The sequence below is a fragment of the Bombina bombina genome, chromosome 1 (assembly GCF_027579735.1).
Source record: "Bombina bombina isolate aBomBom1 chromosome 1, aBomBom1.pri, whole genome shotgun sequence".
NCBI lineage: Eukaryota > Metazoa > Chordata > Amphibia > Anura > Bombinatoridae > Bombina > Bombina bombina.
The window spans coordinates 1,580,107,358-1,580,121,499 of NC_069499.1; positions in this window are offsets into that span (position 1 = coordinate 1,580,107,358).

Genomic DNA, 14,142 nt, shown 5'->3' on the forward strand with positions numbered 1-14,142 from the left:
AAATTCAATTTATTAGAACAATCTATCATAAAACAGTTAATATACTTAATAGTATTATAAAACAATAAGTTGCAATAGAATCATAAAACCAAAATGGCACTTATATCTAAATAAAAAATGCACTAATAATGAAATGGCTATTCAGTGAAGGTGAAATGACACAAGATGGATTATATGCACTCTGTGCTACTTAGGAACCGGGTTATATAAACCTGACTGGACGACTGTATAAGTTAATTTTGAACAATAAATTGCGATAGGCACAGTCTCTAAAACACAATATACATGATTCCAAAAAATAGATGAATAGTCTTTGGATATGGGTTGGCGAATTGCACAATAAAATCCTTAAGTTGCTGGTATAACTAAAAGTTTGAAGTCTTCACCCCCACTCCTGAGGGTCTTTCAAATCACACAGTCAGTAGCAGGCACTTACCCGGTGCTCCGATGTTATGGGCGGGTGTCTTTACTCCGCTCACCTTTAACGCACCTGTACCAATCGATAATGCCTTTAGTTGAATCTTCAAACAAAGTTTTGCTTCAAAGTGTGCACACTTCAGGTCCTCTTTGAAATATTGCTCCTACCGTCTTCGCTCAGTACTTAGGTCAATCAACTTAGTTCTGGCGTTGCGGTCCTGGGAGCTTGTCGTGTCTGTGTCTTTTCAAAAGTAAGCCGGATACTGGTATGGTCTACGCGTTTCAGCTCACCAGGGCTTACTTTTGAAAAGACACAGACACGACAAGCTCCCAGGACCGCAACGCCAGAACTAAGTTGATTGACCTAAGTACTGAGCGAAGACGGTAGGAGCAATATTTCAAAGAGGACCTGAAGTGTGCACACTTTGAAACAAAACTTTGTTTGAAGATTCAACTAAAGGCATTATCGATTGGTACAGGTGCGTTAAAGGTGAGCGGAGTAAAGACACCCGCCCATAACATCGGAGCACCGGGTAAGTGTCTGCTACTGACTGTGTGATTTGAAAGACCCTCAGGAGTGGGGGTGAAGACTTCAAACTTTTAGTTATACCAGCAACTTAAGGATTTTATTGTGCAATTCGCCAACCCATATCCAAAGACTATTCATCTATTTTTTGGAATCATGTATATTGTGTTTTAGAGACTGTGCCTATCGCAATTTATTGTTCAAAATTAACTTATACAGTCGTCCAGTCAGGTTTATATAACCCGGTTCCTAAGTAGCACAGAGTGCATATAATCCATCTTGTGTCATTTCACCTTCACTGAATAGCCATTTCATTATTAGTGCATTTTTTATTTAGATATAAGTGCCATTTTGGTTTTATGATTCTATTGCAACTTATTGTTTTATAATACTATTAAGTATATTAACTGTTTTATGATAGATTGTTCTAATAAATTGAATTTATTTATTTCCAACAGTTCATTGCCTCATTACCAACAGTGTTAATAACGCATCAGAGTCACAACTTTATATGTATATGATCTTATATATTTTTAAATTCCTTATATTTTTTTAAATTTTTTAAATTAATTTATTTTTGGTGATTCCCACATTCCAATTTTTCATACCAGATAGCCTGATGTTGGTATATGTCTGACAGAGGGGCTGCAGGGCCAGGGGTCTGATCTGATGTTGGTATATGTCTGACAGAGGGGCTGCAGGGCCAGGGGTCTGATCTGATGTTGGTATACGGCTAACAGAGGGACTGCAGGGCCAGGAGTCTGATCTGATGTTGGTATATGTCTGACAGAAGGGCTGCAGGGCCAGGGGTATGATCTGATGTTGGTATATGTCTGACAGAGGGGCTGCAGGGCCAGGGGTCTGATCTGATGTTGCTATATGTCTGACAGAGGGGCTGCAGGGCCAGGGGTCTGATCTGATGTTGGTATATGGCTGACAGAGGGGCTGCAGGGCCAGGGGTCTGATCTGATGTTGGTTTATGGCTGACAGAGGGGCTGCAGGGCCAAGAGTCTGATCTGATGTTGGTATATGTCTGACAGAGGGGCTGCAGGGCCAGGGGTCTGATCTGATGTTGGTATATGTCTGACAGAGGGGCTGCAGGGCCAGGGGTCTGATCTGATGTTGAAAATTGGTTAAAATCTGACAGCGCTCAACCTTGTGTCTGTAGCTCCTAGTATTGTGGGTACCAGCGCCCCCAAAAAGGTGAATGTAGTGCTAAAAATAAATACACAGAGCGCCTCCTAAAAGGCTAAGACACTAGTAGTGACAAGATTATTTAAATAAAAAATATATTGAAATTCTATAGGGGTATATAAAATATTTTATAAGCTACTTATAGCTAAAATATACAAACAAGATACAAAAGTGGATCCACTTAAAATTAACAATAAAATATGCATATATCTATATAAAAAACAATACAATTGATGTTAAAAACCACAACAATATACAATCTTAATCACAAAATAAATTACAATAAAACAGCTGTTGATGGTTGGATAAAAAATCTAAATATATAAAAACATCAATTTACTGAGTAGGTGTCCATAAATATGTAGGTCCCAAACTTTAAATTCTTTCCAGAGAGTGAATGTCCAATATGAAGATTCTATTTTAAACAGTTATCCTTATATATCCCTCGATAAACGGTGAAATGATGAAGTGTGTAAAAAAGAAAAACGTAGTGGTTTTCAAATCAAATTTCAAAAATTATTGTGAATATCCAAAAAAATCCTGAAAAGATGATGTGATGAAGTGGGCGTGAATAATCAAAAATGTGTGTACACAAAAATGAAAAAAGAAAAAGGAAAAAATGTGAAAAAATAATCCAAATGAATATTTAGGATGTGTTAAAGTGAATAACACACTTATAAAGTGACCCTTATGTGAATACAAGATGTGAAGAGATGCTCCTAAAAAGTTATTCCTGTGTGTAAACGATGAAAAAATACAGAAATGGATCCTATGTCTCAGGGATCAATTCATTCAAAGATATACCTGTAATAAAACAAATATAACATAGTGCAAAACTGCTATTCAAACTTAGTCAGTAATTGAAAAGAAGCTTACCATATATGTCAACGCGTTTCGGCCCTAAGAACTGGGCCTTTATCAAGACTAGACTTTTTTTATATAGATATATGCATATTTTATTGTTAATTTTAAGTGGATCCACTTTTGTATCTTGTTTGTATATTTTAGTTATAAGTAGCTTATAAAATATTTTATATACCCCTATAGAATTTCAATATACTTTTTATTTAAATAATCTTGTCACTACTAGTGTCTTAGCCTTTTAGGAGGCACTCTGTGTATTTATTTTTAGCACTCTGATCTGATGTTGGTATATGTCTGACAAAGGGGCTGCAGGGCCAGGGGTCTGATCTGATGTTGGTATACGGCTAACAGAGGGACTGCAGGGCCAGGAGTCTGATCTGATGTTGGTATATGTCTGACAGAAGGGCTGCAGGGCCAGGGGTCTCATCTGATGTTGGTATATGTCTGTCAGAGGGGCTGCAGGGCCAGGGGTCTGATCTGATGTTGGTATATGGCTGACAGAGGGGCTGCAAGGCCAGGAGTCTGATTTGATGTTGGTATATGTCTGAAAGAGAGGCTGCAGGGTCAGGGGTCTGATCTGATGTTGGTATATGGCTGACAGAGGGGCTACAGGGCCAGGGGTCTTATCTGATGTTAGTATATAGCTGACAAAGGGGCTCCAGGGCCAGGAGTCTTATTTGATGTTGGTATATGGCTGACAGAGGGGCTGCAGGGCCAGGGGTCTTATTTGATGTTGGTATATGGCTGACAGAAATGCTGCAGGGCAGGGGGTCTTATCGGATGTTGGTATATGACTGACAAAGGGAATGCAGGGCCAGGAGTCTTATTTGATGTTGGTATATGGCTGACAGAGGGGCTTCAGGGCCAGGGGTCTTATTTGATGTTGGTATATGGCTGACAGAAATGCTGCAGGGCAGGGGGTCTTATCTGATGTTGGTATATGACTGACAAAGGGAATGCAGGGCCAGGAGTCTTATTTGATGTTGGTATACGGCTCACAGAGGGGCTGCAGGGCCAGGGGTCTGATCTGATGTTGGTATATGGCTCACAGAAGGACTGCAGGGCAGGGGGTCTAATCTGATGTTGCTATATGGCTGACAGAGGGTCTGCTGGGCCAGGTATAGGATCTGGCTAAAATATAGAGGTAGAGTAAACTGTGTAAAGCACTTCCCTTAATAGAGATCGCTGCCAGCCCAGTTCCTCCTCAACCTTCCTTCTCCAACCAAATGAATCTTCATTAACCTCCAAAAGAATGTAGCACAAGATAGTGCAGAAGCCTCACACACATGGGATACACCAAATGGATGATACAAGATTATAAATGAAGGTCAGCTGTTAATTATTATTATGAAAGTGCAAGCGGTCATTATACGATGTAGCATATCATGTCCACCGCACATCAATAAATGCCGACAGCATACACTGTCTGCATTTATCATTGCACATCATGTTGTCCCCTGCAGATTTGTGGGCAATCGGCCGCTAGCAGGGGGTGTCAATTAGCCCGATCGTATAGGATCTGGTGGATTGATGTCCACAGCCTCAGAGCAGGCGGACAAGTTAGGAAGCAGCGGTCCTTAGATAACTACTGTTTCCGGCGAGTCATTCGGAACTTGATAATTCGGCCCCTTAGAATCATTAGCAGGACATCGATGGGATACAGCTTCATAAAAGTTTATTTAAAACAAGATTTTTAAAAAGCTCTACGCGGTTCAGCAAATAAAATTGCCTTTTTCAAGAGCAAATCCTTTGTATGCAAAAATAGCTATTTATATATACACCTATTCTGTACCTCTTATTTCGCTGTCTCTCTCTCCTCTGACCCTCTGTGTCTCTCAGCCTCTAGACTTTTCTGGCTGTTGTTCTTCTCTCTCTCTGTCTCTTTCTGTGTCTCTGTCTCTTCCTTTGCAGATTCTGTCTTTTTCTCTCACTCTCCTCCCCAAGGAACATTACTGTCTAAATATAAACAATGACCTTAGAAGTGTTTGCATTTCTTTTCTCAGAGTACTGGGCCTGTTATTGCTTTCAGATGATTGTTCCTTTTGTGGGAAGCTCAGAAAATACAGCTGTGCTACAAATACATACTTGTTTTACGTCTTTATGCTGATTTATACAGTTATGTAATATAAACAATATACAGGCTCGTTCATTCTTCATGAATAATATAACCAGAAGGTTCCTTTGTTATTTAATACATTTTCTTCTCAGAACCTTCTGCTCAGATTTCTGATTATTCTATAATACGGTGACATAAAACAATTTTAAAGGGACATTGAAGCCAAAATGAAAGTTTCATTATTGAGATAGAGCAAACAATTATAAAAGTCCTTTCCATGACAGGATTGTAAGGTAGCTTCAGGAATATGCACATGCGATAAGCACTATACACATTTATAAAATTGTTTGTAACAATGTCACGCAAGCTCTGCTGCAATATAGTGCACAATACACATGCTCCCTCCTGAGCCTACCTATATTTTCTATCATGATTTTCAAAAAGTTGTATAGTCTCAAGGGGTATAAAACCCAAATAAAAAAAATAAAAAAAAAAAAAACTCATATAATTTAAAAAAGTTTCCAATTTGCTTTGTTCCCATGGTATTATGAAGAGGTGTCTGGAGCAGAAATAGTGCTGCCATCTAGTGCTCTCTTGCAAAACTGCAGCATATAGGGGTCGATTTATCAAGCTGTGGCAGACAGGGGCGTACATACGAAACCCTGACAGCCGCAGCTCGCCTCTGGTGGGCTGACTTCCACTGCCCGAATTCAGTATTGCACAAGAACGCAATTTTGCCCCCTGCCTGCTCACAGCCAATCACGCGAGGACAGGAGCTGTCAATCTCCATGGTCAGACGAGGAGGCCTATTAGGTAGGGAGAGGTTAGGGAAGCAGCGGTCTGATGACCACTGCTAGTTAAATACGGACTGCAGGTTCTCTTGTGTCTGATGACCACTGCTAGTTAAATACGGACTACAGGTTCTCTTGTGTCTGATGACCACTGCTAGTTAAATACGGACTACAGGTTCTCTTGTGTCTGATGACCACTGCTAGTTAAATACGGACTACAGGTTCTCTTGTGTCTGATGACCACTGCTAGTTAAATACGGACTACAGGTTCTCTTGTGTCTGATGACCACTGCTAGTTAAATACGGACTACAGGTTCTCTTGTGTCTGATGACCACTGCTAGTTAAATACGGACTACAGGTTCTCTTGTGTCTGATGACCACTGCTTGTTAAAAACTGACTGCAGGTTCTCTTGTGTCTGATGACCACTGCTAGTTAAATATGGACTACAGGTTCTCTTGCGTCTGATGACCACTGCTAGTTAAATACGGACTACAGGTTCTCTTGGGTCTGATGACCACTGCTAGTTAAATACGGACTACAGGTTCTCTTGTGTCTGATGACCACTGCTAGTTAAATACGGACTACAGGTTCTCTTGAGTCTGATGACCGTTGCTTGTTAAATACGGACTACAGGTTCTCTTGTGTCTGATGACCACTGCTAGTTAAATACGGACTACAGGTTCTCTTGAGTCTGATGACCGTTGCTTGTTAAATACGGACTACAGGTTCTCTTGAGTCTGATGACCGCTGCTTGTTAAATACGGACTACAGGTTCTCTTATGTCTGATGACCACTGCTAGTTAAATACGGACTACAGGTTCTCTTGTGTCTGATGACCACTGCTAGTTAAATACGGACTACAGGTTCTCTTGTGTCTGATGACCGCTGCTTGTTAAATACGGACTACAGGTTCTCTTGTCTCTGATGACCACTGCTAGTTAAATACGGACTACAGGTTCTCTTGTGTCTGATGACCACTGCTAGTTAAATACGGACTACAGGTTCTCTTGTGTCTGATGACCGCTGCTTGTTAAATACGGACTACAGGTTCTCTTGTGTCTGATGACCGCTGCTTGTTAAATACGGACTACAGGTTCTCTTGTGTCTGATGACCGCTGCTTGTTAAATATGGACTACAGGTTCTCTTGTGTCTGATGACCGCTGCTTGTTAAATATGGACTTCAGGTTCTCTTGTGTCTGATGACCGCTGCTTGACAAATACTGACTGCAGGTTCTCTTGTGTCTGATCACCGTTGCTTGTTAAATACTGACTGCATGATCTCTTGTGTCTGATGACCGCTGCTTGACAAATACTGACTGCAGGTTCTCTTGTGTCTCATGACCGCTGCTTGTTAAATACTGACTGCAGGTTCTCTTGTGTCTGATGACCGCTGCTTGTTAAATACTGACTGTAGGTTCTCTTGTGTCTGATGACCGCTGCTTGAAAGAGACGGCAGGTTCTCTTTTGTATGATAACCGCTTCTTGTTAAATACAGACTGCAGGTTCTCTTGTGTTTGATGACTTCTGCTTGATAAGTAGTGACTGCAGGTTCTCTTGTGTTTGATGACCGCTGCTTGATACATACTGACTACAGGTTCTCTTGTGTCTGATAACCGCTGCTTGATAAATACTGACTGCAGGTTCTCTTGTATCTGATGACCGCTGCTTAATAAATACTGACTGCAGGTTCTCTTGTGTCTGATGACTGCTGCTTGTTAAATACTGACTGCAGGTTCTCTTGTGTCTGATGACCGCTGCTTGGTAAATACTGACTGCAGGTTCTCTTGTGTCTGATGACCACTGCTTGATAAATACTGACTGCAGGTTCTCTTGCGTTTGATGACCGCTGCTTGATAAATACTGACTGCAGGTTCTCTTTTGCCTGATGAACGCTGCTTGTTAAATACTGACTGCAGGTTCGCTTGTATCTGAAGACCGCTGCTTGTTAAACACGGACTGCAGGTTCTCTTGTGTCTAATGACTGCTGCTTGATAATTACTGACTGCAGGTTCTCTTGTATCTGAAGACCGCTGCTTGTTAAACACGGACTGCAGGTTCTCTTGTGTCTTATGTCCACTGCTTGTAAAAATACGGACTTCAGGTTCTCTTGGTTCTGATGACTGCTGCTTGTTAAATACTGACTGCAGGTTCTCTTTTGTCTGATGGCTGCTGCTTGTTAAATACGGACTTCAGGTTCTCTTGTGTCTGAAGACTGCTGCTTGATAATTACTGACTGCAGGTTCTCTTGTGTCTGATGAACGCTGCTTGATAAATATAGACAGCAGTTTTTCTTTTGCCTGATGACCGCTGCTTGATAAATACTGACTGCAGGTTCTCTTGGGTCTGATGACCGCTGCTTGATAAATACTGACTGCAGGTTCACTTGTGTCTGATAACCGCTGCTTGATTAATACTGACTGCAGGTTCTCTTGTGTCTGATGAACGCTGCTTGATAAATACTGACTGCAGGTTCTCTTGTGTCTGATGACCGCTGCTTGATAAATACTGACTGCAGGTTCTCTTTTGCCTATAACCGCTGCTTAATAAATACTGATTGCAGGTTCTCTTTTGTCTGATGGCCGGTGCTTGTTAAATACGGACTTCAGGTTCTATTGTGTCTGATGACTGCTGCTTGTTAAATACTGACTTCAGGTTCTCTTGTGTGTGATGACCGCTGCTTGATAAATACTGACTGCAAACTCCATTGTATCTGATCACCGTTGCTTGTTAAATATTGACTGTAGGTTCTCTTGTGTCTGATGACTTCTGCTTGATAAATACTGACTGCAGGTTCTCTTGTGTCTGATGACTTCTGCTTGATAAATACTGACTGCAGGTTCCTTGTGTCTGATGACTACTGCTTGATAAATACTGACTGCAGGTTCTCTTGTGTCTGATGACCGCTGCTTGATAAATACTGACTGCAAACTCTATTGTATCTGATCACCGTTGCTTGTTAAATACTGACTGCAGGTTCTCTTGTGTCTTATGACCGCTGCTTGTTAAATACTGACTGCAGGTTCTCTTGTGTCTGATGACTTCTGCTTGATAAATACTGACTGCAGGTTCTCTTGTGTCTGATGACCGCTGTTTGTTACACACTGACTGCAGGTTCTCTTGCGTCTGATGACCGCTGCTTGTTAAACACTGACTGCAGGTTCTCTTGTGTTTGATGACTGCTGCTTGTTAAATACTGACTGCAGGTTCTCTTGTGTCTGATGACCGCTGCTTGATAAATACTGACTGCAAACTCTATTGTGTCTGATCACCGTTGATTGTTAAATACTGACTGCAGGTTCTCTTGTGTCTAATGACAGCTGCTTGTTAAATACTGACTACAGGTTCTCTTGTGTCTAATGACAGCTGCTTGTTAAATACTGACTGCAGGTTCTCTTCTGTCTGATGACCGCTGCTTGATAAATACTGACTGCAAACTCTATTGTATCTGATCACCGTTGCTTGTTAAATATTGACTGCAGGTTCTCTTGTGTCTTATGACCGCTGCTTGTTAAATACTGACTGCAGGTTCTCTTGTGTCTGATGACTTCTGCTTGATAAATACTGACTGCAGGTTCTCTTGTGTCTGATGACCGCTGCTTGATAAATACTGACTGCAAACTCTATTGTATCTGATCACCGTTGCTTGTTATATAATGACTGCAGGTTTTCTTGTGTCTTATGACTGCTGCTTGTTAAATACTGACTGCAGGTTCTCTTGTGTCTGATGACTTCTGCTTGATAAATACTGACTGCAGGTTCTCTTGTGTCTGATGACCGCTGCTTGTTAAACACTGACTGCAGGTTCTCTTGTGTCTGATAACCGCTGCTTGTTAAATACTGACTGCAGGTTCTCTTGTGTCTGATGACCGCTGCTTGATAAATACTGACTGCAGGTTCTCTTGTGTCTGATGACCGCTGCTTGATAAATACTGACTGCAAACTCTATTGTGTCTGATCACTGTTGCTTGTTAAATACTGACTGCAGGTTCTCTTGTGCCTGATGACCGCTGCTTGATAAATACTGACTGCAGGTTCTCTTGTGTCTAATGACAGCTGCTTAATAAATACTGACTGCAGGTTCTTTTGTGTCTGATGACAGCTGCTTCATAAATACTGACTGCAGGTTCTCTTGTGTCTGATGACAGCTGCTTGATAAATACTGACGGCAGGTTCTCTTGTGTTTGATGACCGCTGCTTGTTAAATACTGACTGCAGGCACTCTTGTGTCTAATGACCGCTGCTTGATAAATACTGAATGCAGGTTCTCTTGTGTCTGATAACCGCTGCTTGTTAAATACTGACTGCTGGTTCTCTTTTTTCTGATGACTGCTGCTTGTTAAATACTGACTGCAGGTTATCTTGTGTCTGGTGACCGCTGCTTGATAAGTACTGACTGCAGGTTCTCTTGTGTCTGATGACTGCTGCTTGATAAGTACTGACTGCAGGTTCTCTTGTGTCTGATGACTGCTGCTTGATAAGTACTGACTGCAGGTTCTCTTGTGTCTGATGACAGCTGCTTGATAAATAGTGACTGCAGGTTCTCTTGTGTCTGAAGACCGCTGCTTGTTAAATACTGAAGGCAGGTTCTCTTTTGTCTAATGACCGCAGCTTTTTAAATATGGATTTCAGGTTCTCTTGTGTCTGATGACTGCTGCTTGATAAATACTGACTGCAGGTTCTCTTGTGTCTGATGACCGCTGCTTGATAAATACTGACTGCAGGTTCTCTTGTGTCTGATGACCGCTGCTTAATAAATACTGACTGCAGGTTCTCTTGTGTCTGACGATTGCTGCTTGATAAATACTGACTGCAGGTTCTCTTGTGTCTGATGAACGCTGCTTGATAAATACTGACTGCAGGTTTTCTTGTGTCTGATAACCGCTGCTTAATAAATACTGACTGCAGGTTCGCTTGTGTCTGATGACCGCTGCTTGATAAATACTGACTGCAGGTTCTCTTGTGTCTGATGAACGCTGCTTGATAAATACTGACTGCAGGTTTTCTTGTGTCTGATAACCGCTGCTTAATAAATACTGACTGCAGGTTCTCTTCTGTCTGATAACTGCTGCTTGATAAATACTGATTCAGGTTCTCTTGTGTCTGATCACAGCTGCTTGATAAATACTGACTGCAGGGTCTCTTGTGTCTGATGACCACTGCTTGATAATTACTGACTGCAGGTTCTCTTGTTTCTGATGACAGCTGCTTGATAAATACTGACTGCAGGTTCTCTTGTGTCTGATGACCGCTGCTGGATAAATACTGACTGCAGGTTCTCTTGTGTCTGATGACCGCTGTTTGATAAATACTGACTGCAGGTTCTCTTGTGTGTGATGACCGCTGCTTGATAAATACTGACTGCAGGTTCACTTGTGTTTGATGACTTCTGCTTGATAAATACAGACTGCAGGTTCTCTTGTGTTTGATAACTGCTGTTTGATAAATACTGACTGCAGGTGTCTCTTGTTTCTGATCACAGCTGTTTGATAAATACTGAATGCAGCTTCTCTTGTGTCTGATGACCGCTGCTTGATAAATACTGACTGCAGGTTCTCTTGTGTCTGATGAGCACTGCTTGTTAAATACTGACTGCAAGTTCTCTTGTGTCTGATGACTGCTGCTTGATAAATACTGACTGCAGGTTCTCTTGTGTCTGATGAACTGTGCTTGATAAAAACTTACTGCAGGTTCTCTTGTGTCTGATGAGCGCTGCTTCATAAATACTGACTGCAGGTTCTCTTGTGTCTGATGAACTGTGCTTGATAAATACTTACTGCAGGTTCACTTGTGTCTGATGAGCGCTGCTTGATAAATACTGACTGCCGGTTCTCTTGTGTCTGATGACCGCTGCTTCATAAATACTGACTGCAGGTTCTCTTGTGACTGATGACCGCTGCTTATTAAATACTGACTGCAGTTTCTCTTGTGTCTGATGACCGCTGCTTGTTAAATACTGACTGCAGGTTCTCTTGTGTCTGATGACCGCTGCTTGTTAAATACTGACTGCAGGTTCTCTTGTGTCTGATAACCGCTGCTTGTTAAATACTGAATGCAGTTTCTCTTGTGTCTTATAACCGCTGCTTGATAAATACTGACTGCAGGTTCTCTTGTGTCTGATGAGCACTGCTTGTTAAATACTGACTGCAAGTTCTCTTGTGTCTGATGACTGCTGCTTGATAAATACTGACTGCAGGTTCTCTTGTGTCTGATGAACTGTGCTTGATAAAAACTTACTGCAGGTTCTCTTGTGTCTGATGACTGCTGCTTGATAAATACTGACTGCAAACTCTCTTGTGTCTGATGACTGCTGCTTGATAAATACTGACTGCAGGTTCTCTTGTGTCTGATGACCGCTGGTTGATAAATACTGACTGCAGGTTCTCTTGTGTCTGATGACCGCTGCTGGATAAATACTGACTGCAGGTTCTCTTCTGTCTGATAACAGCTGCTTGATAAATACTGACTGCAGGTTCTCTTGTGTCTGATGACCACTGCTTGATAATTACTGACTGCAGGTTCTCTTGTTTCTGATGACAGTTGCTTGATAAATACTGACTGCAGGTTCTCTTGTGTCTGATGACCGCTGCTGGATAAATACTGACTGCAGGTTCTCTTGTGTCTGATGACCGCTGTTTGATAAATACTGACTGCAGGTTCTCTTGTGTGTGATGACCGCTGCTTGATAAATACTGACTGCAGGTTCTCTTGGGTCTGAAGACCGCTCCTTGATAAATACTGACTGCAGATTCTCTTGTGTCTGATGACCGCTGCTTAATAAATACTGACTGCAGGTTCTCTTGTGTGTGAGGACTGCTGCTTGATAAATACTAACTGCAGGTTCTCTTGGGTCTGATAACCGCTTCTTGATAAATACTGACTGCAGGTTCTCTTGTGTCTGATGACCGCTGCTTGATAAATACTGACTGCAGGTTCTCTTGTGTCTGGTGACCGCTGCTTATTAAATACTGACAGCAGGCTCTCTTGTGTCTGCTGACCGCTGCTTATTAAATACTGACTGCAGGTTCTCTTGTGTCTGATGACCGCTGCTTGATAAATACTGACTGCAGGTTCTCTTGTGTCTGATAACTGCTGCTTGATAAATACTGACTGCAGGTTCTCTTGTGTCTGATAACTGCTGCTTGATAAATACTGACTGCAGGTTATCTTGTGTCAGATGACCGCTGCTTGATAAATACTGACTGCAGGTTCTCTTGTGTCAGATGACCGCTGCTTGATAAATACTGACTGCAGGTTCTCTTGTGTCTGTCGACCGTTGCTTGATAAATACTGACTGCAGGTTCTCTTGTGTATGATAACTGCTGCTTGATAAATACTGACTGCAGGTTCTCTTGTGTCTGTTGACCGCTGCTTGATAAATACTGACTGCAGGTTCTCTTGTGTCTGATGACCTCTGCTTGATAAATACTGACTGCAGGTTCTCTTGTGACTGATGACCGCTGCTTATTAAATACTGACTGCAGTTTCTCTTGTGTCTGATGACCTCTGCTTGTTAAATACTGAATGCAGTTTCTCTTGTGCCTGATGACCGCTGCTTGTTAAATACTGATTGCAGGTTCTCTTGTGTCTGATAACCGCTGCTTGTTAAATACTTACTGCAGGTTCTCTTGTGTCTGATGACTGCTGCTTGTTAAATACTGACTGCAGGTTCTCTTGTGTCTGATGACCACTGCTTGATAATTACTGACTGCAGGTTCTCTTGTTTCTGATGACAGCTGCTTGATAAATACTGACTGCAGGTTCTCTTGTGTCTGATGACCGCTGCTGGATAAATACTGACTGCAGGTTCTCTTGTGTCTGATGACCGCTGTTTGATAAATACTGACTGCAGGTTCTCTTGTGTGTGATGACCGCTGCTTGATAAATACTGACTGCAGGTTCTCTTGGGTCTGAAGACCGCTCCTTGATAAATACTGACTGCAGATTCTCTTGTGTCTGATGACCGCTGCTTAATAAATACTGACTGCAGGTTCTCTTGTGTGTGAGGACTGCTGCTTGATAAATACTAACTGCAGGTTCTCTTGGGTCTGATAACCGCTTCTTGATAAATACTGACTGCAGGTTCTCTTGTGTCTGATGACCGCTGCTTGATAAATACTGACTGCAGGTTCTCTTGTGTCTGGTGACCGCTGCTTATTAAATACTGACAGCAGGCTCTCTTGTGTCTGGTGACCGCTGCTTATTAAATACTGACTGCAGGTTCTCTTGTGTCTGATGACCGCTGCTTGATAAATACTGACTGCAGGTTCTCTTGTGTCTGATAACTGCTGCTT